This window comes from Chrysemys picta, chromosome 6 (genome assembly GCF_011386835.1).
Source record: "Chrysemys picta bellii isolate R12L10 chromosome 6, ASM1138683v2, whole genome shotgun sequence".
Classification (NCBI taxonomy): domain Eukaryota; kingdom Metazoa; phylum Chordata; order Testudines; family Emydidae; genus Chrysemys; species Chrysemys picta.
In genome coordinates this window covers 116042387-116069634 of record NC_088796.1, presented here as the reverse complement: position 1 = coordinate 116069634, position 27248 = coordinate 116042387, and the positions used below count along the sequence as shown (strand labels likewise).

Here is a 27248-nt window from a genome sequence, read left to right as displayed (position 1 = left end):
ACTCTTGTAAATTCCATCATCTGCATATTTAGGCACCAAAATACCTTCATAAATCTGACCCTTTCTACCTTTCTTCCTCAGAATATGTTACTCATAATCTGGACCAGTAGCTTTATTACTCAGTTCCTCCTCACAGGGGCTGTCTTTGTGTATGTTAGTATAATTCTTAGGTGTGACCAGTGGGGCCTTAATCTTGCATAGGTCATTTGGCATTATGGCAATATAAATGATAAGTAATTAAAAATAATAATGATACTTAAATATGGATATCTGCAGCAATAATTTAGTAGTATGACTGATTCTGACTTGAATAGCATATATATCACTAGATGACCTCCTGAGGTCCCTTTCAATCCTGATATTCTATGATTCTATATCCTTGAAAGCAGTTCCCATGCAGAGACTGATTCAAGGTCTGTTGAAATGGTTAACTTAAATGGAATTGCTTAAACTCAGAACCCCTTGGATTATCCATCCTATTAATTCTTTTGCTGTTGGTCCTCTAGGATTCCTCCACCTTCTGTGCTGCCATTCGAAGCAATAAAAAGTCAGCCCATATCAGGCACATTCAGCTACAGATTACCTAGTTCCCTCCATTTGGATATACCTAACCAGTGTAGGCAGAAGTCCATTTGTAAAATCAGTCCACTTCTCAGAATTGAGAGGGTGGGTTTAGTGTCAGTGGGTTTATACTGCTTTTGGAAACTGCAATGTGTTATTTCGTCTCGTGTCATGGAATTCATATTTTATTCATTTATATGCTTGACATCCCTATGTCTCATCTGACCCACAAGATTGCAACCGCACTGGCACTAAAAGTGGTAAAACGAGGCTTTTTTAGAGGGATGTCTTGGTAGAGAGAAATACTCTCAAGAGGAGGCTTTTGGGATCCTCAGACTCATAACAGATTAAATAAATAAATAAATAAATAAATAGAGTTCATACTATAGGATTAAATTGCAGACAATCATTCTGAGGCTTTCTCCTGATTGCCAAACCTGGTCTGCAAATTAGCACTGGTTACGTGGACAGATTGCAAGCTTTACTTCTCAAGTTTCTAGACCACATTTTTCGGTGAAACAGTTAATAACTTGGCAGTTTTATGATTCAGGAGCACATAGGCGTGCTGTACTCTGCGGCAATGTGAGCACTGTTTGCACTTAACTGAGGAGTTGTTATTTCTTATATATGTTTGCCCCAGGCTTGTGGTCCCCTCCCACCTTTCACTGCCTCCCTCCGCTCACAGAAGGATGTCTGGATGAGTAAGTAAAAAGATTGCAAGACATTTCAATAGATAATGTTGCAAGAAATCTCTATGGAACCCAGTTGGGCATAAAACACAAATATATAAACAGACCAAAGCATACACAGTAGCTTCTAAGGCTAATGGAATTATAAAATACTGGTTGTGAGGCAAAGAAGGTGCTTGCTTTTCATGGGGAAATTCAGAGAGGGAGCATGTGCCCCAGTGTCTTTCTCTTGCCACTACATGGCTTCCTGGCCAGGTGTCTCAGAAACGTAGGCCAAAGCTCAAGCATCTTTTTCAACAGATGTTTGAATTTGGAGGTGGTTAGGGGTGCAGGAACAACTAGAATGAATGTGAACCTTCTCCCACCCGCCAAGCCAAATGCCACCCATTTTAGAGTTCTGTGAAGTTCCCTGCACTGCCCATTCTGCCTCCCAACTACAGCTGGGCAAATTTTTCTGACTAAATGATTTCCTCTTGAAAAATGCATATTCAGTATCGCTGAAATGTTTTGTGAGTTCATATTGACTTCATTGAACTCTTTGACTTCATAGGAAATAAAAACCTAAAAAATTCCCTAAAAATCAAAACACAGTATTTTGGCATTTCCTAAACTACATTTTGATTTTTCAGTTCAAAATGACTTCATTTTGACATTTCCATTAATTTCATTACAATAATTCAAAAAAGTTAACAAATTCACAAAATCAAAATAAATTTTATTTAACTTTTCAAAATAGCCAGTAAACCAATTAATTGGTTATTCACCCAGTTCTACTACAACACTGCCATAGCCCCATCCCATTTTACAACCCTCAAGTAGCTCTTTTACCTGCCCTCCCTGTGACTTGCCACTGGTTTCACAACCTCCATGGAACCTGGAGGGATGATCATGGATTGCAAGAGGGAAGATTTTGGAGGAGATGTTATGTCAGTCTGGGTTCACAGTTGGAGCTGCTCGGTGACCAGTTAGAGCCAGTTTACTTTAACACAAATGTAGTCCTCTCATGTTATTGCCCAGCATTTGACACATGAAATACATGGAGGATTCTGTCTCAAGTTGGAAATCATAAGGGTTTTGAAGAAACATAAAACAGGAGGGAAATGAGCTTCAAAAAATTCACTCTATACAGGTGAATGTAAAATGAACCACCCAACCTTATTAGATGATCCCTCGATTGGTTATGACTTTGAATGAACATGTCGCTACATGACCTATGTGCTTGCTCATGTTCAAGAAATAGATCTACTTTTCAAATGCAGCCCTAAATATTCCCCAGAACGTTTATGTTTAAGAAGCAGACCAGAAATTTATACGATGAGTGTATGGAACTTAAGCTGCTACAAGAGCAGAAGATAGCAGAGTTGTTCAAATGAATCATGAAATACTTGGAATGAAATCACAGGATCAGGATCTCATTATGAACATGATTTTTCTTTTTCCCTGTGTGGTATATGCCAACTCAGGCTATTTATTTATCCTCTATGAAGTTGTGTTGGATCTTGGATCCCCTGCAAGTTTAGATTGTGTTTACTTGTGTTCTGGAGCTCCTTTAAAAACAAGGATATGCACAGAGACTAATAAAATTTGCTGTGGTCACCCATTATGCTGACATCAGTATTGAAGCCCCTTCTGTCACTCTCAGTAGGATAAATTCAAATGGATTATTCAAAAGCCTTCCAGCCCAAAGAGACTGAATGCTAGCCTTAGGTACATTTCCTGCAAAATTTAATAGAAACGGATAATCTTTGTATACATTGCTTTGAGCTATCCTATAGGATTAGACAGATAATTATAGCCCTGTTCTAGAATTATTCTAAAAACCTAGTGAAAGGATATTTTTTGGATATTAAATTGTATAATGTCTGTAGACTCCCATGATATTTTTATAGCACCCTCTCAGTTTAATCCCTTTTAAATTCTATAGGATGCTTCCATAAAAAATCTGCTTTCATAGATGCAAGAATTACTTTCTGACTCAGTGACTATCCAGTTTTTCAGGACAGGAACCAAAATTACAGTGTTATTATTGACAGGGCCGGCTCTAGCTTTTTTGCCACCCCAAGCGGCGAAGCGGAAGAAACAAATAAATAAATAAAGCCGATCGGCGGCACTTCAGCGGTCGCTCAATCGCGCCACTTCCTTCTTCGGCGGCGATTCGGCGGCGTGTCCTTCGCTCCCTGTCTTTCTCTTCGGCGGCAGCTCAAAGAGGAAGAGAGGGACCCGCTGCCGAATTGCCGCCGAAGACCCGAACATGCCGCCCCTTTCCATTGGCCGCCCCCAGCGCCTGCTTCCTTCACCGGTGCCTGGAGCCGGCCCGGATTATTGACCACTTGTTTGCTGCAGAGAATAATAGGTGAGTAGCCCTGTCTCTGCCCACCACAACCAGAGTCACAGGAAAAGCCTGGTGAGTAAAGATGGCCTTTTTCCCTCTTATTCCCTGGGCCATCAAGTAAGGTGATGTATGCTAGATCATTACTGGAGGAGGATACTTGGGACTGTGCTTTCCCTGCTTCTACTCCAGCTGCCAAAGGGAATGGATAGGCTGGCCTGTTCTCTCTCACCTCAGCGCAGGACCACAGGAGCCCTATGTTTGCACTCTTTATTCTTAAGGCCAGTCCTCACAGTACTTTAATTAAAATGGCCCTGGGATTTGTTTGTTAGTCGCAAGTGCAAAATTCAAATCTGATATTTGAAAATGAGCTCCCAGAAATGTTCTGTCTTTTCTTTGTGATGGCTTGTGTAAGTCGCTCAGCTGCGAGTCAGCGTAGAGAATGTAAGGAAAGCTGTTGAGGCAAGGCAAACTCTGCTGTACTTGGATCTCCATTGAGAGGTTCTGGAGGTGTCATTAGAAACCTACATAACTATTCACTTGGTCTCTGGCATGCGTTCCAAACAGCCTTCATTGGTATTCCATTGCCACCCTAGTAGCACAGTGAAACAGTTGCTGCTGAGTTGTGGCAAAAGTGCAGCTGATTAAAGAAATCTATAGCTGGTTAAGTTAATTAATTAATGCATCTTCAGCAAGGATCCTACAGAAAGAGGATATTGCTATAATATAGGTATCTGAGAAGGATAGCAATTACATACGACCAGACTGTGATATCCCACTGACTAATACCTTACTCCTTGAAGTAGTACCGTTGAAGTCAATAGGATTACTTATGTGAATAATTGATCACCAGTATGACTAGGAGATTCATTTTCTGACTCTTTTAGGTACCAATTCTGCCATCTTTGCTCTCACTGAGTAATACATTACTGAACAAATAATTCACTGATTTCATTCAGTTGATTTTAATGGGTTTAATTATATAATGTGGTAAGTCAAATGGTCTACAAATCAAGAATGATTCACCATTAGGTCAATACATCTTTCTCACATTGGGCCAGATTCTGTCAATGTACTACTCATGTTTGCTATTGTATTGTCTGTATTGTGTTAGAAAACATGTTGTAGAGGTATAACTAAAGGCAGATTATTTATTCTATGGTGCAGATTAATGCTGGATGAAATTTTAAGTGCTGATTGAGCAAGATTGAAAAGTGACACTCTGAGTATGTTTCCCAGATGTGCAGAAGAGCGCTGCATAAGCTCGAAAACTTGTCTCTCTCACCAATGGAAGCTGGTCCAATGAAAGATGTTACTTCACTCATCTTTTCTCACAAATTTCTGTCAGATTTGCTAAATTGCTCATGTTAAAAGAAATCCAAAAATGTCCAAATGTCATTTAGATTTTTCAGTTCAAAACAAATTTTTGTTTCAAATTTCCTTTAATGTAATTTTGTAAAAAGTAAAATAAAATCTTTTAAAATGATAAAAAATGAAATTTAAAAAAAATATGATTTTTTTGGATTTTATGAAATCTTCAAAAAAAATGCTTAATTCAGACCAAAATGATGTTTAAACAAAATTTTCAATTAATTGAAAATTCTGAAAAAGTTTTGGTTTTGGTTCGACCTGCAACTATTTTATTTTATTTTATTTTATTTTTTTCAGAAGTGTCAGCAAACCAAAAAATCTATTATTCACTAAGCTCTAGTAATGATACTTATGCCAGTCAGATTGCACGATGGGGGGCCCAGCTATCATTACAAATGATCCCGCCAAGATCTCATAGGTTGGCTTCAATCTTTTTTCTTAAGGTTGTATTTGGCCAGTTCTATTGCACACTGAGCCTGCAAAGCTTTTTATAGTGCCCTCATGCATTTCATTGGATGAGCAAGGGTGTGCCCTGGATTTATCAGAACATAGAACTATTCTGTCAACATCATTTGGCAAATAAGTAAACAGCCATTGACAATTCCAGTGTTTCAGTGCAGTCTGGAAAGTACAAGGAGCTCTTTATTAGAGTGATGCTATTTGATTTCCAGGCTTCATTTACAATTTCTTTCAAAATGTCATCGGTGGCAGAAGGATAAGACTGAGATGTGACCCGGCTGTAAATTGCATTCCCCTAACAGATACTGGCTTTATATGATGAAAAAAACCATCATTTTTATAAGTTCTTGTGGGGCCAAGATTTTAAACAAGAATACAAAAGATGCAATTTAGCTGGCTTTGTTTGCTTGTTCTATACTGTTTTGAAGTCAAAAGCATGGGTTAACAGCCCTCCAATCAAACCTATTATTATTTACTACTTTCCTTCCTCTCGCTGTGTCAAAGGATTTGAAACATTCTTCAGGCCTCTGCAATAACTAGTAATCCTTTAGACCAGTGGTGGGCAACCTGTGGCCCGTCAGGGTAATCCGCTGTCAGGCCGCAAAACAGTTTGTCTACACGTAGTCCACGAAAGCTTATGCTCTAATAAATTTGTTAGGCTCTAAGGTGCCACAAGTACTCCTGTTCTTTTTGCGGATACAGACTAACACGCCTGCTACTCTGAAATTTGTCTACATTGACCATCCGCAGGCACCGCCACCGGCAGCTCTCAGCTCCCATTCCCGACCAAAGGGAGCTCTGGGAAGCGGCGCGGGCCACAGGGACATGCTGGCCAGGAACGGCGAACTACAGCCACTTGGAGCTGCAGGCAGCCGTGCCTACAGACGGTCAGGGCCGGCTCCAGGCACCAGCTGAGCAAGCTGGTGCTTGGGGCAGCAGATTGTTCGAGGCAGCATTCTGCCCAATCCTAGGGCGGCACGGCCGCTTTTTTTTTTGTTTTGTTCCACTCCGGCTGCCCTGTAGGGGGCGGCGGCGGCACGGAGAACCAGAGCGCCCTGCAGCAGTCCTCTTCCTTCCCTCCCCGCCGACCGAAGCGGAGTCTTCGCAGCAAGCGGGAGGAGGTGGCGCAGCGCGAGGGCCCGCGTGGCAGCGCCCCTGCTGTAGCCCTGGCCACCCCCTTCTCCCTCTCTCCCACCCGCTCTCTCCCCCGGCCCCCCCCCCCAGCCGGTCCCCCTGCACCCGCGCTCCGGCCGCACCGTTTTTTTTTTTTGCTTGGGGCGGCCAAAAAGCCAGAGCCGGTCCTGCGGACAGTCAATGTAGACAAACTGTCTCGCAGCCCGCCAGCGGATTACCCTGATGGGCCGCAGGTTGCCCACCACTGCTTTAGACACTACCAAGCATAGTTCTGACTACGGTGGGTCATCCTAGTGAAGTGGAAGGGATATGTTTAAGACTTTGTACATTGTTCAGCTTGTCACAGACACATTCTCAATGCAAAGACTTTTCATGACATGGGACTCAGTCCGGCTTCCATCACTCCATCCCACTCCACTGCACACCTTAAGCCTGAATATTCTTAAATCTCTCTTTATGTTCTTGGTATAGTATTCTGGTGAGGACTTTCCACCACCTTTTTTCTCTGGTGTCTCAGAGGCACCTATTTGCTTGCTTGCCCTCCTGAGGGTGGAAGGAAGGATGAAAATATCTAGTACAGCAGGTACCCACTAACGCGGTGCAAAATATTTATAATCCACATGGAATTCTGAAATATGAAGTTTTTGTATTTCATTACAGTGTGATGAAAGTGACACCATGTCATAAAACAACTGAGAAATTCTTAATTTTCAACTGGAAAACATGCCTTTTAGGAGGAGGGGCCAGGGCGTTAAAAAGAAAAAAATTGATAAATTTGAAATATCAATATTTAGAATTTAACAACATATAGCAACATTTCATTATAGTAAATAACTGAAAAGATTTTTTACTATATCTGCATTAAGACTTGAATTTAGTTAAAAATCAGTCAAAAAAAGGCTTTAACCAGTGCTCTGTGAAAACCAAGGTTCAAGTTTCACGGTGTTGATAGCTCTTGTGATTTTTATTTGGGTGGTTTCCTTAAAGTCCCAGCTGCTGGAATCTGGTGGTTACTTGAAAATCGCAGCTTTCATTTAAAACAAGTAAGTTCCTAGCCCTCATATTTTCAGGGAAACTTGAAACATGAACCTCAAATGCTCAAAAACCAGAAGGCATCTAAAAAAATCCAAAATTTTGTCTTTTTTTAAAAACTCGCATGTTTTTGGGAGGGTTTCACTCATGATTTATCACTTTTGGTAGGAAACACTGGTTTCATTATCGATTTGAAACTCTGACTATATTTATCAAAAAGTTCCCTAAAGTAGGGTTACCATACGTCCGGATTTTCTCGGACATGTCCGGCTTTTTGGGCCTCAAATCCCTGTCCAGGGGGAAATCCCAAAAAGCCGAACATGTCCGGGAAAATCGAGACATGCGGGGCTGGGGGTGCTGGGCCGGGGGCCGGCGGTGCTGGGCCGGGGGCCGGGGCCGGCGGTGCTTGGCCGGGGGCCGGCGGTGCTGGGCCGGGCTGGCAGTGCTGGGCGGGCCGGGGCCGGGCCGGCGGTGCTGGGCCCGGGCCGGGGGTGCTCGGCCGGGGGCTGGCCCGGGGCCAATACCCCAGGACCCGAGCCGAGCCAGGCTGGAGACGCCGGGGGAGCCAGACTGGGCCGCGCCTCCTCCCCCCACCCCGCCCCCGCTTACCTGCTGCCTGCTTCAGGCTTCCCGCGAATCAAATGTTCACGGGAAGCAGGGGAGGGGGCGGAGTTGGGGCAAGGACTGTGGGGAAGGGGTGGAGTTGGGGTGGGGCGTGGGCGGGGCTGGGGGCGGGGCTGGGGCCCCGTGGAGTGTCCTCTTTTTGGACACTCAAAATATGGTAATCCTACCCTAAAGTTCCTTAGTCTCTCAGAGCAACCTGTGCCGATTTATAGTCGCAGTACAGCAAACCTGCCCAACAGTTTAAATTAGGAAGCAAAGAATAATACCTTCTCCCATTGAAACTGTAGGGGAATTCTGAAAGAGAGAATTACTTGTGTTGCATTGTGACCTACACATTAGAATTAACACCCTTAGTTCTGTGCAGAGCACTACAGGATTTTCAGGGTGAAATCTTCAGCTAGTACTAATTGGCATAGCTCCACTGAAGTCAATGCAGCTGTACTAATTTATACCAGCAGAGGATTCAGCCTTGTGTTTACCTACTTTAAAAGAGTCCACAAATTCATTTTTATTTCTCTTACAGTTATAGAAATCAGCAAAGGTTCAAACTGTTTAAGCTGTCTCTTGAGCAATTAGAAATCATGTTGTTTAGATATTTCTAGATTCATGCTCCCTTTTAAAACAGCATAGGAATGTGTTTCTCAAGGTGTTTTAGAAACCCAAACATGGGAAGGTTTTTATAATGTTGAAAGTAAGGATAGTAGGGATAGTAAAAAAATTTCCATTGAAACTGTATTTCAGTGGAAAATTGGGTTTTCATGTAAACAATTTTTTTTCATGAAAGGTGTCTGCTTTCTGCCGAAAAAAAATGAAGGCTCAAATCCCAAAATATTGGGATTTGAGCAATGTTGCCAAGGTGCCTCATGGGAGTTGTAGTTCATTTTCCTCATGTCCCCTTCTCTATAGGCTGGGCTCCTCAGCCAGACTTCATGTTCCATGGTGCACCAGACCCAGGGACTCTCATGATGCCCTGCTATGGCAGACCATAGTGCATCCTGGGAGATGTAGTCCAACCTGGGAGCCTGGAGGAGATGAGAACATGAAGTACCCAAATTGCAACTCCCACGAGGAACTGAGGTAGCATTGCCAAATCAAAATGATTTAGATTTTTTCCAGAATATTTTAGTATTTGGATTTCTACCAAAAATATTTTTCCACAGGGAAAAACAATAATAATTTCAATCAACTCTAGAAGGAAGCAGAATGTCCCTCTAGCTGAATGGGAGCCCGCAGCAGCCGTAATCAGTCCAGTCCATTTTAATGAACTGATAGTGAGAAGAGTAAGAGAAAGGGAAGATTGCTTGCTAATGTGACCCACATTCAGTGTGTGTTCTGCATCCAGCTCTCACACAGGGCCTGATTCAGTGACTGACTTCAGAGGGATGCGAGCCACTCAGCTCCCTGCAGGATCAGCAAGTTCATCGATTGCTGATCCAGGCATCGCCTCTTTAATTATATTGTGCTGAGAGCCATATGCCAACTTCTATCAACAGGAGTAGCATAAATGGAATAAAGGACAATGAAGAAACTTTATATGCTGAAGGAGAGACCTGCTGATCCTAAAACTTTATTATCTAGTAGCCACCAGTGTAAGGAAAGGTTAGCTATATGATTTGGGGTTATTTTATTGTAAGGTATAATTGGGAATTAAAATTCATTTTTAATCTCTCCCTTGTTCCTCCTCCCTATGATCAAATACCAAAATATACTACATCAAATCCATGACTTATTCTACATTAGCAACCCATTGAGAGGGAAGAGATTATGAGATTTACTAAAGCGCTGTGCTTATGCAAATTGTATTGTGTAGTTATATTTCAGATTAATTTGAAATTTGCTCTAAAGAGAATTTAAGAATTTAGCTCAGATTTTTTTCTCCCCTCACACTTTGCATTTGGGTTAGTTATACAAGAGAAGGTGAACACAAATTGTTGCTAAGTAGTTCATCAATTCTGTTCCTGCTGCAAATTGCTCAATTACTGCATTATGGTGCAATTACTTCCTAGCTGTAGATTAATTGCCATCTACATCCCTTAAAGATTTCAGCAGTGGCAAAAATTGCTCTGAGTTTCTGTGTAAAAAGTATTCTTTCCCCAGTGGATGTGGTGCATAGGAAATCTGGCAACCAGGAAAGGAAGGAAGAGGGCATTAAGAACTAGATAGTGGCTTTTAGCTGCAGCCCCTATGGGCAGTGGGGAGCTGCACCACCGTAATGGGACCACCAGGAGACACTGTGCACGTGCGCTCAGCTCAAGCATTATGCTGCTATATCCCTTTTAGGGTTTAACATATGCTCCCACGCATATTTCTAGTTCCAGTGGCTTGTGCAGTGGAGGGATGGCTCTATGGAAAAGTTCTATCTTGACCTAAGTAGGGTGGCTTGAGAGCAAGAAGTCCTAGAAGAGAATGGTCCCTATGCTCAGTAGAGCATATATAAAGGCCTAGAAAGGTAGGTAAATACATAGCAGCAGGAATGTGATTGTGTGGGCTCCATGGGGGAGCAGGAGAAGGGAAGGCTTTTAGTGCCCTATCCTCATGCATTTGCAAAAATCCAGCTGTGTTCCAGAAATAATAGTATAAAACTGTTGTTGTTGCTAAAAGTTCAGTCAGGCAAAGGGCTGGTCAAATGCTGAAATATGTTGAACCTGAAGCAATTATCCTTAATTATTCTGCAAGCTAAAATTGTCCTAAATACATTCAGATTGTAGGGTAAAACTCAGTGACGTCTGTGCTGGGATTGGTTTACTAGGACACTTCCTGCTGAAACTTTGAGTCCTTGAAATGGAGGGCCCCATCCAGCTATTGCTGAAGTTAAAGGCAAAGCTGATTGATTTTACGTTAGAGCAAGATATCAGACCCTCACCTTGCCATGTCCCCAAGACAGAATAGCCTTTGCAGAGATTTGCTTGTTCAAAATCCCCTTCTGTGGATTTTGTGGCAGAAGGGGATTACATGGCTCTCAAAGTGTTGGTGAAAACTATATTTTATGTTGTTCTTCACCTACACTTGCCTTCTTGAAACCAAAAGGCTGTATATTTAGAACCGATTAAAGGAAATTCATCTTTAATTATTATAATTAAATTTGTTTTTAGTAACTTCTGGAGCCACACATGAGATCTGCAAGGTGCTGTATAAACACATTGTAAGAGACAGTCCCTGTTTTGAATAGCTTACAGTCTATGTAAGCACAACAGACTAAGTATGGGAGAAAGGAAGTATTTTGATTATCCCCATTTTACAGATGGGGGAACTAAAGCAGAGTGAGCCCAAGTGACCTGCCCAAAGTCACACAGGAAGTCTGGCAGAGCCAGGAATCAAACCCCAAATCTACTGAGTCCCAATGGAGTGCACTAATCACAGAACTATCCTGCCTCTCTGATCAGCCTTTACAAAAGTTAGTCAGTCTGCAGAATTTCCTTTTGCAGGAGGAGCAAATGCAATGATTGGTCAGTTTTAGTTTCCACAGCTATGTCCAATTATTCAGCTCTTTAAACTGGCTAGACAGCAATTGCATTAAAAGTTGTATTCTATCAATTAAGACCGCAGTTCAGGAAAGCACTTGAATATATTCTTAATTCCTTTCCTATTCAGGACAGTAGTTAATCATGTGGCATTTATTTTAATAGTAGTTAAGCATATACTTAAAGAAAAGCACATGTTTAAGTAATGTCTGCAATAGGGATGTTTTCCTGTTGCAAAGTCTAAAAGAATTAACAACCAAAATCCAGTTAATAACTGCTTGACAATACACAGTTCCATTGAACTTGGTCCCATGCAAACAAGATTTAAGAGAGAAAATCAAATACATAATTTTTTCCATGAGTGATTATAATGACACAATTACATGCAAGTATATTGCAGAAAAAGTAACGGAATGTTTTCCAACCTCAGGAAAAGTGCAGGTTCAGGCTAGTGTTTTGTTTCATTTGGGCTTTGTCTGTGAACCTGGACCAAATTTTGAATTCTGAGCCTGGTCTGGGTTGAGATTGAGACAATTTATGTCTTCATATGGAACCAGTCAAAACTTGGCAACTGGGACAGTGTGTTGGAGCCCTCTTTTGTCCCCAGACCTTGGTCACAGACAGCGGGATTCGAGGTGTACCTCGCCGATAGTCTGGCACGGACCCACCGAGGAGTGTGTCCTCTGGCAGGAGCACCAAGAATGACCCCTCGCGTTGCCGAGAGCTCGGTACAGATCCCGGGACTGATCGAGGGATTGAAGTCACTGGACTGCTGTCATCGGTCTCCAAGATGGGGATCTCCGCGTTCAGGGAATTCCTCCCAGCATTCGGCACATGACAGCTCCCATGTCCCGCTCGATGTCCTGGTACCGGTAGGGTAGCATAAGGCGTAGATCACCGGGTTTCCAACGCCAATCCACTGAACGCCATCAGTTCCCGAGGCCCCGACCAAAATGTTCATCTCTCTTGGACAGGTCTGCCTCCGGGCGCAGCAACCAGCACTGGTCAGATAAGAGCCACCGCTCCACCAGATCGTGGTCGTCTTGTAGCGACCTCTCTGGCTATAGCTCTGGCATCGAGCAGGGCTCCCTAACTGCGGGGCAGCCTCTGTTGCCTGTGGTGCCGCTTACATCATCACCACCGAAACCTGTCCCATGGCCCCAGGCACAGAGACTGGCACCATGGTACCCATGGAACCCCTGGGGGTTCACCCAACTTTCCCAGACTGCCCAGTGTTGGGAGCCTCAGACAGGCCAGCGGCCTTGACATCCCGACCCCCTCCGGTGCCTGGGCCTCTGAGGGGAGGGACCCCACAGGTCCAGGAGGACCCGGGGGAGCAGCCTGCTGGACCACCAATGGATGTGGAGGTTCCTGCAGTACTGGCATCAGCCTTGTCTGGCAACAATGAGGACATCACAGAGTCCCCTCACCCAGTTCCTCAGGATGATGCTAAGGCGCACTAGGAACTACTGAAGAGGGTCGCATCTAACCTGAGGCTCCAGGCCAAGGAGTTGGAAGAGCCTTTGGACTCCCTGTTGATGTCCTCTCTTCCTCGGCCCCTGCCAGGGTGGCATTACCCCTTCATGATGGGGTGTCAAAGATTACCACTGCCCTGTGGCAGACTCCCTCCTCCTTGCCCCCAGCTCCAAAAGGGCTCAGCACAAGTACTTTGTGCCAACAAAAGGGCATGAGTACCTATACTCACACCCAGCCCCCAATTGCCTTGTGGTTGAGATGGTTAACCACAGAGAGGTAAGGCCAACCTGGGGCTACCCCCAAAAATAAAGACTTAAAGTGGCTGGATCTATTTGGATGTCAGGTTTATTCATCTTCCAGCCTGCAATAGAGAGTGGCCAATCACCAGGCCCTCCTTGGCTGCTATAATTACAACTTATAGCACGGGCAAGTTCAAGGCTTCGCCACGGGCAAGTTCGAGGCTTCGCGCTCCAAAGGGTCCAGAAAGGAATTCCGGGCGATCCTCGAGGAGGGCATAACGGCGGCCAGAGTGGCTCTCCAGATGGCTTCAGACACGGTGGACTCTGCAGCTCGCACCATGGCCTCTGCCATTTCCATGCGGTGATATTCCTGGCTGCTCCTCTCGGGCTTGTCCACCAAGGCTCAGCAGTCAATGCAGGACCTTCCCTTCGACAGCCAGGCCCTATTTGCAGAAGAGACTGATACCAAGCTGCACGGGTTAAAGGACTCCCATACCACCCTGAAAACGCCAGGGCTGTACGTCCCAGGCCTGGCACCTAAGAGGTTCAGACTACAGCAGCCTCAGGGACAAGGGAGCCAGCCTCAGCAGGACTCACCTCACAAGAAGGCCAAGGGCTATAAGCACCGCCTGAGCCACCCTCCACCCCCTGCTTAGTTGGGCTCCACCCGGAATAAGCAAGGGGCCAAGTGACCATTTTGAGGGTGTGCCGGAGGGCAACCTACCAGACTATACCCCGGATCCATCTTCCCAATTTTTTTCCAACGACCTCTCCTTTTTCCTCCCTGCATGGACCACGATAACCTCGGACTGCTGGGTCCTGAAAACAGTGACGCACGGCTATACCCTCCAGTTTCTTTCTACCTCCCCTCTCCTCCCCTCCCTTTTCCCCATTCCTATTCAGGGACCCTTCTCACGAGAATCTCCTTGCACAGGAGGTTCAAGGGTTGCTGCAGCTGGTGTGTGTGTGTGGAGGAAGTTCCTCTAGAGTACAGGAACAGGGATTTTTATTCCTGATACTTTTTAATCCCAGAGGCCAAGAGCGATCTACGTCCCATTCTGGAACTGCAAGACCTCAACAAGTACCTAAAGAAGCTAAAGTGCCGCATGGTCTCCTTGGCTTCTATTATCCCCTCCCTGGACCCGGGAGACTGGTATGCTGCCCTCGGCCTAAAGGATGCATACTTGCACATTGCAATCTTCCAAGGGCACAGACGTTTTCTCCGATTCATGATAGGACCTGCTCACTACCAATTTACAGTCCTCTTGTTTGTCCTGGTGACAGCACCGAGGGTGTTTACCAAGTGCATGTTGGTGGTGGCGGCTTACCTCAGGCACTGGGGTATCCAGATCTACCCATACCTTGATGACTGGCTGATCAAGGACAGCTCCAGGTCCAAAAGGATTTCACAGTGCTGCAAGCCACGTGCTGCTCCCTGGGCCTACTGGTGAACGACAAAAAGTTACATTAGTTCCAGTGCAAAGGACAGAGTTTATCGGAGCAGTGCTCAACTCGAGCTGCGCAAGAGCATTCCTGCCACTAGAAAGGTTTTGGGCATTGACAGACCTTATCGTGGAAGTGTCCGCATTCCCCCTGACTACAGCCAGGGTCTGCCTGAGTCTGCTGGGCTACATGGCAGCTTGGACATATGTTGTCTACCATGCCAGGCTCCAGATGCGGCCCTTGCAGCAATGGCTGATGGTCTATTCCCAGTCCAGGGAGCTCCTGGAAAAGATCGTGACCATCTCCCCGGCAGTACTCACCTCGCTGTGATGGTGGACTTATCGCGAGAAGGTCCTAGAGGGGGTTCTGTTCGACAACCCCCCTCACTCCATCGAGTTGGTGTCAGACACCTCGGACCTTGGCTGCGGTGCAGACCTCGGAGATCTCCAGACCCAAGGTATGTGGTCCCCGGAGGAGATGGTGCTCCACATAAACGTTAAAGAACTCAGAGCAGTCCGATTGGCATGTCTTCCTACCTCATCTGTCGGGCAAGTTGGTGAGAGTCCTGACGGACAACACAGCCTCAATATTCTACATCAATAGACAAGGGGGAGCGCGCTTGTCGGCTCTCTGCCAAGAGGCACTCCGGCTCTGGAACTTATGCATCGACCACGAGTTCCACTTGGAGGCTTGTCACCTCCCTGGCATCAAAAACACGCTAGTGGATCACCTTTGCAGGACCTTCTCCTCTCACCACGAGTGGTTGCTCCATCAGGAAGTAGCCTATGTGGTCTTCCAGAGGTGGGGAACTCCACAAGTGGACCTGTTCACTACCAGGCAAAACAGAAAATGTCATCTGTTTTGTTCTTGGCAAGGTCTGGGCAAGGACTTCCTCTCTGGTGCCTTCCTCCTGTTGTGGTCGGGCAGCCTAATATACGCATTCCCTCCGTTTCCACTCATCACCAAGGTCCTGGCAAAGACCAAGAGAGACAAGACGCAGGTTATCATGATTGCCCCGGTGTGGCCTCACAAGCATTGGTTTGGCATGCTCATGAACCTGTCAGCGGTCCCTCCCTGTCCCCTGCCCAACTGACCGGACCTGCTTTCACAGATCAAGTGCACAAGGTTTTCCTGCTGGACGTCCGAGTGTGGCCTCTCTCCCTCATGCTCTTCCATACAGACTGTTCTAGACTACCTGTTTCATTTGAGGAACCAGGGCCTGGCACACACTTCCATTAAAATGCATCTCGCAGCCATCTCCACCTTTCACCTGCTGATCCAAGGACAGACAATGTTATCCCATGACATGACAGTCAGATTCTTGAGAGGGCAGCGTCTCGGCTTCCCTGGCAGTCTCCGCTGGAGAGTAGTCGGGGTCTTCGGGCTTTACCGCCAGGAGCATTGCAGGAGTCAGCAAGGTACATCCTTCCTCCTCCATCACCCACCCCAACTGGGCTGGGGTGCCTCCTTTTATGTGGCTTCTCCACCTGGAGCATGCACAGCAGAGAAAAGAGAGTTTGGTTGCATGGGCTCACAATGATTGGTCCACCCTCGGCACGCAGAACGGGGTTGATGAACCCCATCACAGCCTCTGCTATATAACTTGATTTAGAAGCCACCCTCAATTAGGAACATTTAGTAGATGCTACATTTCTCCCATTAATTTTACCATGCAAACCAGATAAGATTGGCTATACTGGGTCAGACCAAAGGTCCATCTAGCCTAGTATCCTGTCTTTCTACAGTGGCCAATGCCAGGTGCCCCAGAGGGAACGAACAGAACAGGTAATCATCCCCTGTCGCCAATTCTCAGCTTCTGGCAAACAGAGGCTAGGGACACCATCCCTGCCCATCCTGCCTAATAGCTATTGATGGACCTATCCTTCATGAGTTTATCTAGTTCTTTTTTGAACCCTGTTATAATCTTGGCCTTCACAACATCCTCTGGCAAAGAGTTCCACAGGTTGACACTGCGTTGTGTGAAGAAGGAAAAGTAATGAAATTAATAGAAACCACTCTTGTTTTGAAACAAAGCCATGGGAGAAGTAAGTAATGAAATATCAACTATGGATTCTGAACAAAGATATACCGTATTTATCACACTGTTTCCTGTGCAACTGATGTAGATTGCAGGAAACAATTAACACATGCAGGATAGGTGAACAATTAAGAGTGCAATGTATAGCAGACTTGTAGGTCAATCAGTAAAGAGGAATATAATAACACACTTGATAAGATGTAACTTTTCTTCCAATAGAGGGAAGCAGTTTACATTTAGTCTAATATTGCCAATGCTTTGAAAGAGGAGCCATGGTAAATATTCACTTAAGAATAATCTATGGTGTGTTAAAAATCTGATTCCTTTTGAGGGGAATGTCAAGGAATAAAAGACTGTGTCATCGCAGAAATAAATAGCAAGTCTCTCTTTCGCTAATCCAGATGTAACGATATAGCTATCACTACAATACATTCATCCCGAATAGTCACATGCTGCTTGTCTTACATGCAGGGCCATATTTTTCTCTCCTTTATACTTGTTCAGCTCTGTGGACCTCAATGGAATTAAATTGGTGTAAATTAAAACAGAATTTGACTTGTGGTATGTTCAATTATACACTTGGAATTCAGAAGGCCCAGGCCAATGTTTTGCAAAGATAGTTTGGATTTCATGATTGTTTTTGATCCAAAAATCGTAAGGAGAAACCACTCCATTAGCAAAACCCAAAATATTTGTAAAAGACTGAGCCCCGCTTCTGCCTCTCGCAGGGGTGGTTTTGTTATGCCAAGGGGACAGCTCTCTCCTGTCGGCCTAGAGTGTCTTCACCACACATGCTGCTGCACCACTGTAAAGCCCTTAGCCTGAGTGGTAATTTTTCCATTTGGGATATGTGCTTATTATTTGGAAGACTGGTTTTGCCAATTAAGCCAGGTTTCTAGCAGCTTTGTGTCACAGGACTTGGGACATTTTGGTGAATCTGGCCTGTAGTGTTAAGAAAATCCCAATCAAATGTGCTTTAAAAAAGTGAGAAAATTAAATGGCCTGAGAATGTCTCACTAATATCAGGATATAAACTAAAGCATTGGAAAACAGGATTTCAGCTGTAAGTCTGACATGTCCTCCTTTAAAAAAAATATATATAGAGAGAGATCCTATCTCCTAGAACTGGAAGGGACCTTGAAAGGTCATCGAGTCCAGTCCCTGGCCTTCACTAGCAGGACCAAGTACTGATTTTGCCCCAGATTCCTAAGTGGTCCTCTCAATGATTGAACTCACAACCCTGGGTTTAGCAGGCCAATGCTCAAACCACTGAGCTATCCCCTCCCCCTCGTGTTCAGCCTTTCCCCAGTCCCTCTAGAACAGCACAAATAAACGATGGAGCGACAGCCTTAATTTTGAACTGCTTACCATTCATATAAAATTAGTTGGAATTAACATGTCTTGATAGCAATGGGTAATGGGTTTGCCTTGACTGACTTTGCTTTAAGGCGGAAAACTGTCAAAATAGCCCAATTTTTGTGTCAGAACTTCGGAAAAATGTGTTAAGATAATTTGAAGCCTTGTTTAGGCCCGTATCTAAATAGCCAGGCAATTTCCTAGTTATTGTATTTTTGACATGTAAATTTGAGTTACACTTTATAGCTGGCATATCTAATAGTTGAGCCTGACTGTAATAACTTTGAGTGTGTGTGCTTATACATAAAGAATAAGCAGTTGAAGAGATTACATTTTAAAGGGTACAATACACATTTATAGGGTATAAACCTTTGTTTTTAATAGAACATTCTCTCAAAGGTTAAGTCCATTTTCTTTTAAAAATCTGTGACAAATGTACAGCAATAAAAATAGCTGATGAGGGTTACTAGTGAGGAGATCAATTGTGAATATTAGGCATGAGCACATGCTGGGAACAGTTGGAGCTGCACTGCCCAGCTGGAGCTCTGGGAAACGTTGGGCCCTGGCCAGGCATCTCTGGGCTCTCTGGTATGCAGGGATAGTATATCCACTGCTATAGTACTGACGTGAAGTATATGCTTGCCTCTGCAGCCGGCCAACCATACCACCTAAAGCAAGAGAGGGGCCGGGGCCCTGCCTCCTTCCTGCCCCTTTCCGGGTAGCTAGCACCCATAAGAGCACTAGCAGGGGAAGGCCAAATCCTCTGCCCAGGAGAGCACAAGGACAACAGTTGTTTTAATCAAGTCTCAGAGGTGGCATGAGGCTTTACTCTTCACTCTCCTTGTATGACTGTGGGTGGGCCAGCCGCATCTCTGTTCCTAAGTAACAATGTATCTTTGCCAGGATGTGTCACAAGAGTTAATGGTAAACTCTACAAGCCATAATCACTGGTACATGCCACTCTGTCAACACAAAGCACTCATAAACCCATCTTAACTGGCTGGGTGGGCTGAGTTTACAGCTACTTTATGTCCCATGGGTGGCACAAACTGCCTGGAGCATACCAATGAACTGGGATGAATTATATCCCTTTGTTTAGAAAGGCTGACCAATCTGAGTTAAAAGCCAGCCTTCCTGCACAAATGAAATAAACCAATAACTTTGTATATGATTTTGCTCTTCTTTGAACAGCTATCTGCGTAGTCCTGTTACTTTCCATCTCTGAGATGGGTTAAGCCCAGCAGTCTGGTTCCAAGATGAATTGGTGGTTTATTAATACTGAAGTTAGTTAGGGTAAACATTTCAAAAAGTCCAACTCCTATTTTCAAAAGTGGCAGGCAGATAAAAGACTAAATTCCATTGATTTCCACTGAGCCTTAGTCTCCTAAGTGCCTATGTCACTTTTGAAAATGTGAGTTAGGCTCCTAAATCACTTTTCTTAACTCCTTTGTGTGTCCTCTTTAGCTCCAATGTCTTCTGTGAAATGACTTACAGAATTTACATTGGTGTGACAACAGAACTGAGCCCAGAGTCAATTTTGTTTAAGATCTCTTTTGTTAAATTATAGTAAACTCTGTTGCTTCCTGGGACTAATGATGCTTATTGTCTTTGTAACGCACTTTGAGATATACAAATGAAAATTTCTGTATAAGATCTAGTTGTTGTTGTTTATAGCCTTCATGTGCTCTTCAGTTTTATGGTTTACTATTATTTGTTTTTGACACATAGTTTTGCTAAATAGGAAAAAAGCATCTCAGCAAGGTACATTAAACAGAGCTATATCCTCCATGAGAACACTATTTTGAGGTCAGGTCAGAATATTGAATTGTCCTGTCATTCTTATGTATGTATGATCGATCTTCTGAACAATGAGAGAGACAAGGGGGTGAGGTAACATTGTTTATTGGGTCAACTTATTTTGGTGGAAGATAGAAGCTTTTGAGCTAAACAGAGCTCTTTAGGTCTGGGGAAGGAAGCAGATTATCTGAGCAAAATAGAAGTTGGGACAGATTAAGTGGAAGAGTTTAGGCAAGTTGGAGGCAGTCATTTGAAATGAAGTGGTCAACTGAGGGTTAGATTTGTTATGCATAAAGGGTTTGAAGTCGGCAATTTAGGGTAATGGGCAATGTGGTGTATTACAAATTGTTGTAATGAGCTATAAAACCAGTGTCCCTATTAAGTCGATAGTTTTTGGTGTCTAGCAGGGTTATGAATTTAAGTTCCCAGGCTTTCCTTTTAAAGGTATTGTGCAATTTTCTTCTGAGGACATGTATTAAAAGATCTGATAGGGACTGATTGCTTTGTGAAAAGTGTTCACCCACTGATGATATGGTGTTTTTTGTCTTTTTTCATTACTTGTCTGTGTGAGTTCATTCAAGTGTGAAGTGATTGTCTAGTTTCACTCATATAGTTGTTTGGGGGGCAATTGATGTGCTGGATGAAACACACCACATTTTGTGGTAAGCATCTGTAGGATCCATGAATCTTGAAAGGTGTGTTGTGGGGGGATTGATCATCATAGCAGTGGAGATATGTCCCCAGGTTTTCCATCGGTCATTCTGGCAGGGTCTGGTGGTTCTGAGCAATACTAAAATATTAGCAAAATTGAAAAGGACAGTATTAATACCATGCTTGTCTACAGCACTTTTAATCCATAGTCTTAAAATGTTTTACAAAGGGGGGTGAGCATTATCATCTTCATGTTAGAGATACCTCGATTTGCTTTCTCAGGGTACACAGATTATGAACAGAGATATTTTAAAAAAAGCTTTTCATATACATTCAAAAATGAACACAGTGCGGAATCCACATGGGATTATAGAATACATGATGTTAAAAAAACTCAGACTCTTTACAATCAAATATTATCAGCCTGATTCTCCAATTCCTTGCACTTTGTGTGGTCTGTATCCATCTGTTATCGCTCGTTTTCTACTTAGATTGTAATGTCTTTGGGGCAGGGACTATGTTTGTTCTATGCTTATACAACACCTAGCACGACAAGGTTCAGTTCCATGAGAAGGGCTCCTATGCGCTATGGTAATATAAAAAATAAAATAAATAATGGTCATTCAAACCAGTATGCAGTGGGTGTAAAGTGCTACTATATCAGAATGGTTGTAATTCACACCCACTTTGCATTCATTTTGTACAGGTGGAAATGACTATATAAGGTACAAAACAGTGGAGAATGTGGCCATATGCCTCAGAGAATTCACGATTCTAAGTCTTTTTTTTTTTTTTTAAATCAGGCAGATAATTTCCCTGGTTTGTTGTACCACAGTTTGGTGCTTGGGGATCACTATGAGCAGTGTTTTAGTTACAGAGCTTTGGTAGAGGTGTCTGTTTAAAACTGCCATACTGTGTGGGCCCAATTCTCATTTATACTTAGGCATTTTGCACCCCTCTACCAATGGAAAGGGGCTTTTAAAATGGACATTGATTACATTTTATACCCAGTTTAAGCCGGAACAGTATAAAGGGACATTAGCGTAAACAAGACCTGAAGTCTGTGTCTCAAAAATTACTTGAGATAAACCAATCTCATAGAGAAATAATAATGGAATGGTGAAGATTGATGCCAACTTCTTTTCTTCTCTACCTTGCTTGTGACCCTTCATGATCTAGCCTACAAATGCATGCCTTCAAAGCTTTTGTCCTCTTCTTGGGAATTTTTGCCAACTCTCCTTCTCATATGTAATAATTCATCCTGTTTCGATCCTAGTGCACTATGTGACATTGACCAATTACTCTACAAGAAGTTAGCAGTAACTTACAAGATAGGACCAGAATCTCATGATTACCTGTGGGGCTACTCTTTGAATGAATGAATGATATGCCTACAACTTTCACTATGCATCAGCCTTTTACTTTTCAGAAGCTGGTCCTATACATTGGATTAGTAGAGAAATGTTAGATAGAAAATCCACAACCCAAGTAGTAAATAATATTTTTGTACTCCTTTAATCTTTCTCTCCTTATCATGCTTCTTTCTTTTTCTTTTACCCATGATAGTAGGGTAGAAAGCCAGTCAGGTCACACTTGCTTCTGACAGCACAATTTTATTCAGGTCATCGTACACTCTGACCCCTTTGTACCCTGAATAGGAATTATTTGGCTTAATTACAGTGCTTTCAAATCATTCCTCTTCTTCCTCCCATTCTTTTTAAAGGTTGATAGCTTTGGATCGTGACAAAATGTCCTGAAATGGAGGTTCTGTAATAAACTCTTTTCAGCTGAACCTAAATATCAAATGTCAACAGCAGCAGCCTAGCAATGCAATCAGTGTGGTTAGGGGATCAGTTCAGAAGTAACCACCAATGGAGGAACACAACATGATTCCTTAGGCTTCTGCTTTCTTTTCTCTTATTCAGTTACTACTTCATATATCATTTTCTTTTGCTGCCTTTATGAATTGCGGCACCCGAGCTCTGCAGAGCATTATGTCTTTATTCTATCTCTCTGTGTAAAGTGTTTTGTGATACTTTGTATGAAGGCTACTATACAAAATAAATTGAGCTGTATTGCGTACCTCATGACAAAGCCTTGTGGGGATTGGCATGACACACTGAAAAATGGGATTGCCTGCTTCACATGCTTGCCACAGGCAACAGTGCTGATATCCAGAGACCTGGTAAATGGAAAGGTCCATTTGTCCCTCCATCTTAGAAATGGCCTGTTCCTCCCCTTGTTTTGAATGAATACACTCAGCACAAGTAGCTCTGGGAACTTAGAATGTGTCAGCGAACCTAATGCTGATATCTGATATTTTCATTTTAGTAAATGACCCAAGTTATTCCCTTTACCTGCTGTCGCTGGATGTCGTCATTCTTCTCAAATATAGCTCTTGCATTTTGATTTACTGGCAGTCAGTCACACAAGATTTCTGCTACCCTGTGCTTAGGCACCCCTGTAATGGGCTGACCAATAAATCTTAGTCTGAAGACAGGTTATAAATAATAGGTTTCTGGAAGCAAAGAATACAAATAGAAATACCAAGTAAGAAGGTGCTGCATATTCCCTGCTGTGTCTGCTTAACAAAACGTTTAATCTACCAATGAAGGATGGTTTTGGGGTTCAGGCAGGGGATTGGGACTAAGGCGATTGGAGTTCAGTTCCTGGCTCTGTCACATACTCCCGGTGTGGCCTGGGGCAAGTCACTTAGACTAAGGCCTTTGAAAATAGGAGCTTTGAGAGAGAAAAGTAGAGGTCAGTGACCTGAAGCAATAGAATGCTGGGGATAGACCCTCTTAGAACCCTTACACTGAGTTTGGAGAAGGCTTGCCCACATGGGAGTAGGGATAAAGGGATTGACTTACTTGGGATCGAAAACAGGATCTCACAGGCCAGGGTAGAGAAACTAGGGAAAAAATGGAGTGGCTGTAGTTGGAGCTGCTGGGTCAGGGCAGCCTAGGGAGAGAGGAGAATTGCACGGAGGTGGTAGCTATGCTGCCATGCAGAGGGGTAGAACTTGAAGTCCGTAGTAGTGAGTGCAACCCACACTGTTGCCTTTGTGTTACAATTGTCCCCTCTTTGCTGGATCCACAGAGTATGATTGATATAGCGGTGAGCTGGAGGATTTAGTTTAAGTTATAGAAGCTCATGGTTTTAGCTCTGGCGATGCTAAATCCAATCCCTGGTGATGAGCCCTTGACTCTATTTGGTTTGTTTGCTTTCCTTCCCCCAATCTGTTTTGAATAAACTGGAGAGTTACACAGAAGGCATTCTACATTCAAAAGAAACACAACCTTTCCCAGATTATGTTCTCAATATTTTTCTCCTTGTCTGAATACATAAATGCTTGCTTATTAGACCATAAGAAACAAATATTAAAATGGAAAGAGTTGGAATCTGGTTTTGCATGAGTCTCCTTCTCATTCTGAGATGTGAAATGGGTCTTGCTTTACTGCCTGTGTCAGCATAATCAATAAATAACATTTTTCAGTGACATGAAATCATTAGTACAAAGGTAAGAATTATGAGCACTGAGCAGAAGAATCACACAGATGCTCATTGGCATTGAGCACCATCAAGGAAGGTTACTCTCCACGAAACACATAGAGATTTTAATATCTTTAAGGTTAGAACATTCCTTGCCTTTCTCTCTCTCAACAAGACTAAGATGGATTTAATCAACACTAAATTATCGTGGAAACAGTACCACACAAATAAACATTTGGTGATATTTACAGGCAATGACTATGACATTTTATACTTATTAAAAAGCAATGAAACAAGGAAAGGAAAAATTGGTCTTTGCAACAGTGAACTGATTTTTAACTATTACAATGTCTGGTATATTTTCTCTGACAATTTTGTCAAGAGATGGACAAATCTGCCTTGGGGAAAGTTCAGGTGATTCCAAACAAGGCGTGGGAGTCATGTGAGTATGCTGGTATCTTAGTCTCCATGAAACACATCATTATGCTGTTGTCTGAATTAGCAGGGAAGGAACTTAACATGATATGAGAGCTTGAAAAGTTTCTTAGTCTGATCCACTATGCAGCTACTCCAATTTTAGCCAGAGTTTCGGTCTAAGCCCCAATTCTGTAAACACTTCAGCCTGTGTATAATTTTCCTCACGTGAATAGTTCTGTGGAAGCTCATGGCACTACTCATGTGAGTAAAATTATGCATCTAGTTAAGCATCTGCAGGATTTGATCCTTCAACAAACCATCTGTTATAAATAGGGTGACCAGACGTCCCGATAAAATTGGGACCGTCCCGATTTTTAGATGTTTGTCCCGTGTCCCGACCAATTTCTGTCCCGATATTTTGCTCGGCAGCTGTTTTTTTTTTTTTTTTTTGCTTGGCCGGCAGGACTCGGCTTTCCCTCCTCCTCCCTCCCCTCCCCAGTGTCCTGATATTTTCTTCATCTCATCTGGTCACCCTAGTTATAAAGGAAAAATACCCTATACTTGCTGGGGCTGGACTTTCTCATCCAGTGGGTCTATTTCATATCTAAAATCTATAATCCCAGCATTAAGAAATGCATTGGCAGTTAATGTCTATAATAAGGCAAACATTATTAATTAATCTTAATTGGGTGTCTGACATGCAAAGAGCTACAGACTTCATCTGCCACTTTATCCCCATGCTTGCTGTCCTCAACTCTTTTACTAATTGCATTCCAGCTCAATAGGGACTCATATATTTTAGTACTGAATGTTAATATGTACATTAAAAGGTTTATGTTCCTTGAAAACTTTAATGGTGATTTCATTTGTTCTGCTCACATGTTGATTTTGTTTTACTATTTTTCAAATAGTTCCTATGTTTGGGGACAAGCGTGGCTGGATTAAGGCACCATAGGACTTCAATCATACCACGACATGGGGGCCTTTGTAGCGTTCTTCTTCATCTCCTTTTGGAGGCCAGAGAAGTAGCCATTGGCCTTCCTTTTTCCCCAGGAGTGGCGGCAGCAGTAGTATGGTAGAGATGGAAGAAAGACACTCCACACACATCTTGAGAGGTAGAGATGGAAGCCAAGAGATGAACCCCCGCCTCCCCTCCGGATTCATTACCCCAGAAGCTCAGGTATATTTCTTAGGATGGGTGGGCCTTCTTCTGCCAGACTCAGAGCATTCTGCTGCATTGCTGATAGTGGAGACCTTCTGAGCAGTGAGTCTTGGAGTTAACACTCCTAGAGCTACACAGGGGCAGTTTCCTCCTCTCAAACTGTTTGAAGACTCAGGCAGATGTCTCTGCATTGGTTATGCGCAGGTCACCTTTTCAAGATTTTCTTGAACTGTGATGACTAGAAACTCTATTTTTAATATAAACTCAGATTTTTATGTAATCACATGACTCCAGGAGCTAGGGCCCTAGCACGTTCTGTACAGACAGATTTACAAAGGTATTTAGCCAGTTAAAGATTCCCAGAGACCCCTAACAGAATTTACAAAAATGCTTAACCAGGTTGGCATCCAACTCTCCTTGAAAGAGTATTTGGGAGTTAGGCATCTAATTCATTCTGGGCACTTTTGAAAATCCTACTAAGTGACTATCTCCACCTTTATGCAACTAAATATCTTTGTAAATCTGGCCTATAGCACCTCTGTCTCTGGGGCCGAGAACAAAGAAACACCACCACCGCTTCTGTATCTCAGTTTCTGAGAACAAAGTGAGCAATTAACAATAAAAAGGCATATCATTTGTGGGGTTTTTAATGCCAAATGCTTAAGAATCTGTGATTAAAAAGAGACACAATGGAAAGAGAGCTCTTAACGGGAATTTGAACAACTTAAAAAATACTATGGGTATTGACCTCATTCCATTAGACATCTCATTCATCTTTCTCTTTCCCCATCCTCTCTACTCCCTATTCTGCTAGCAGGACGTAGTCAAGGAGATGGAAGTTTATCATCAAAGTAACAACAAACACAGTTTGAATTCCCAATGTAGATGCAGTTTTCATCTCTTCCTCCATTCATAAATCATTGTTCTTCCAGTAGCACAAGCATAGAATATACACCTTTTAAAGTTTACCTTCACTTTCTTACCTTTGAGCCTCTCTCACACATTTCCCCCCCACATATTCGAATAAGTCTGATCTGTGTGAACAGTTAACCTATTCCAGAGAGCAAAACCTAATTTAAAACCAGAATATAGGATTAGCCCAATGCCTTGGTTTATTTCACCCATATTTCAAAACTGGGATTACTCAGGAGAACAAGCAAATTTGCACTAGAATTTAATTTCCACCTAAAAATATTTTAGAAGTTTAGATTAGGATGATACTGCCACATGGAACCACTTGTAAAACTCAGGGATTGTCTACACTCAGAAATAACTCTGATTCAACAATCTGTGACCAATAATTGGTGCAGTTTCATGTTCTGACTCCTAATTTCAGAGCAGGGCATTTATATTTTTATAATCTGAATTAAGTTGTTGCAGAATGGCCAGTTTGCCACAACAGAGTTACGCAGAATCCAGCAGCCTTGCCATAGAGTCTAATGCCAGAAGAGATCACTGATCATTTAATATTACCTTCTGTATAACAGAGGCCAGAGAATTTGTCCCAAATAGTTAGT

General features: G+C 43.2%; 1 long non-coding RNA gene across 2 annotated transcripts in view; it reads left to right on the top strand.

The window, feature by feature from the left end:
• The window catches only part of LOC135972280 (uncharacterized), a 251559-nt gene that overhangs the window by 185530 nt on the left and 38781 nt on the right, over window positions 1-27248 (top strand). For both annotated transcript variants that reach the window (XR_010588703.1, XR_010588702.1), the window contains exon 4: window positions 25481-25749. This is a non-coding gene — a long non-coding RNA (uncharacterized LOC135972280). The remainder of the gene's footprint in view (window positions 1-25480; window positions 25750-27248) is intronic.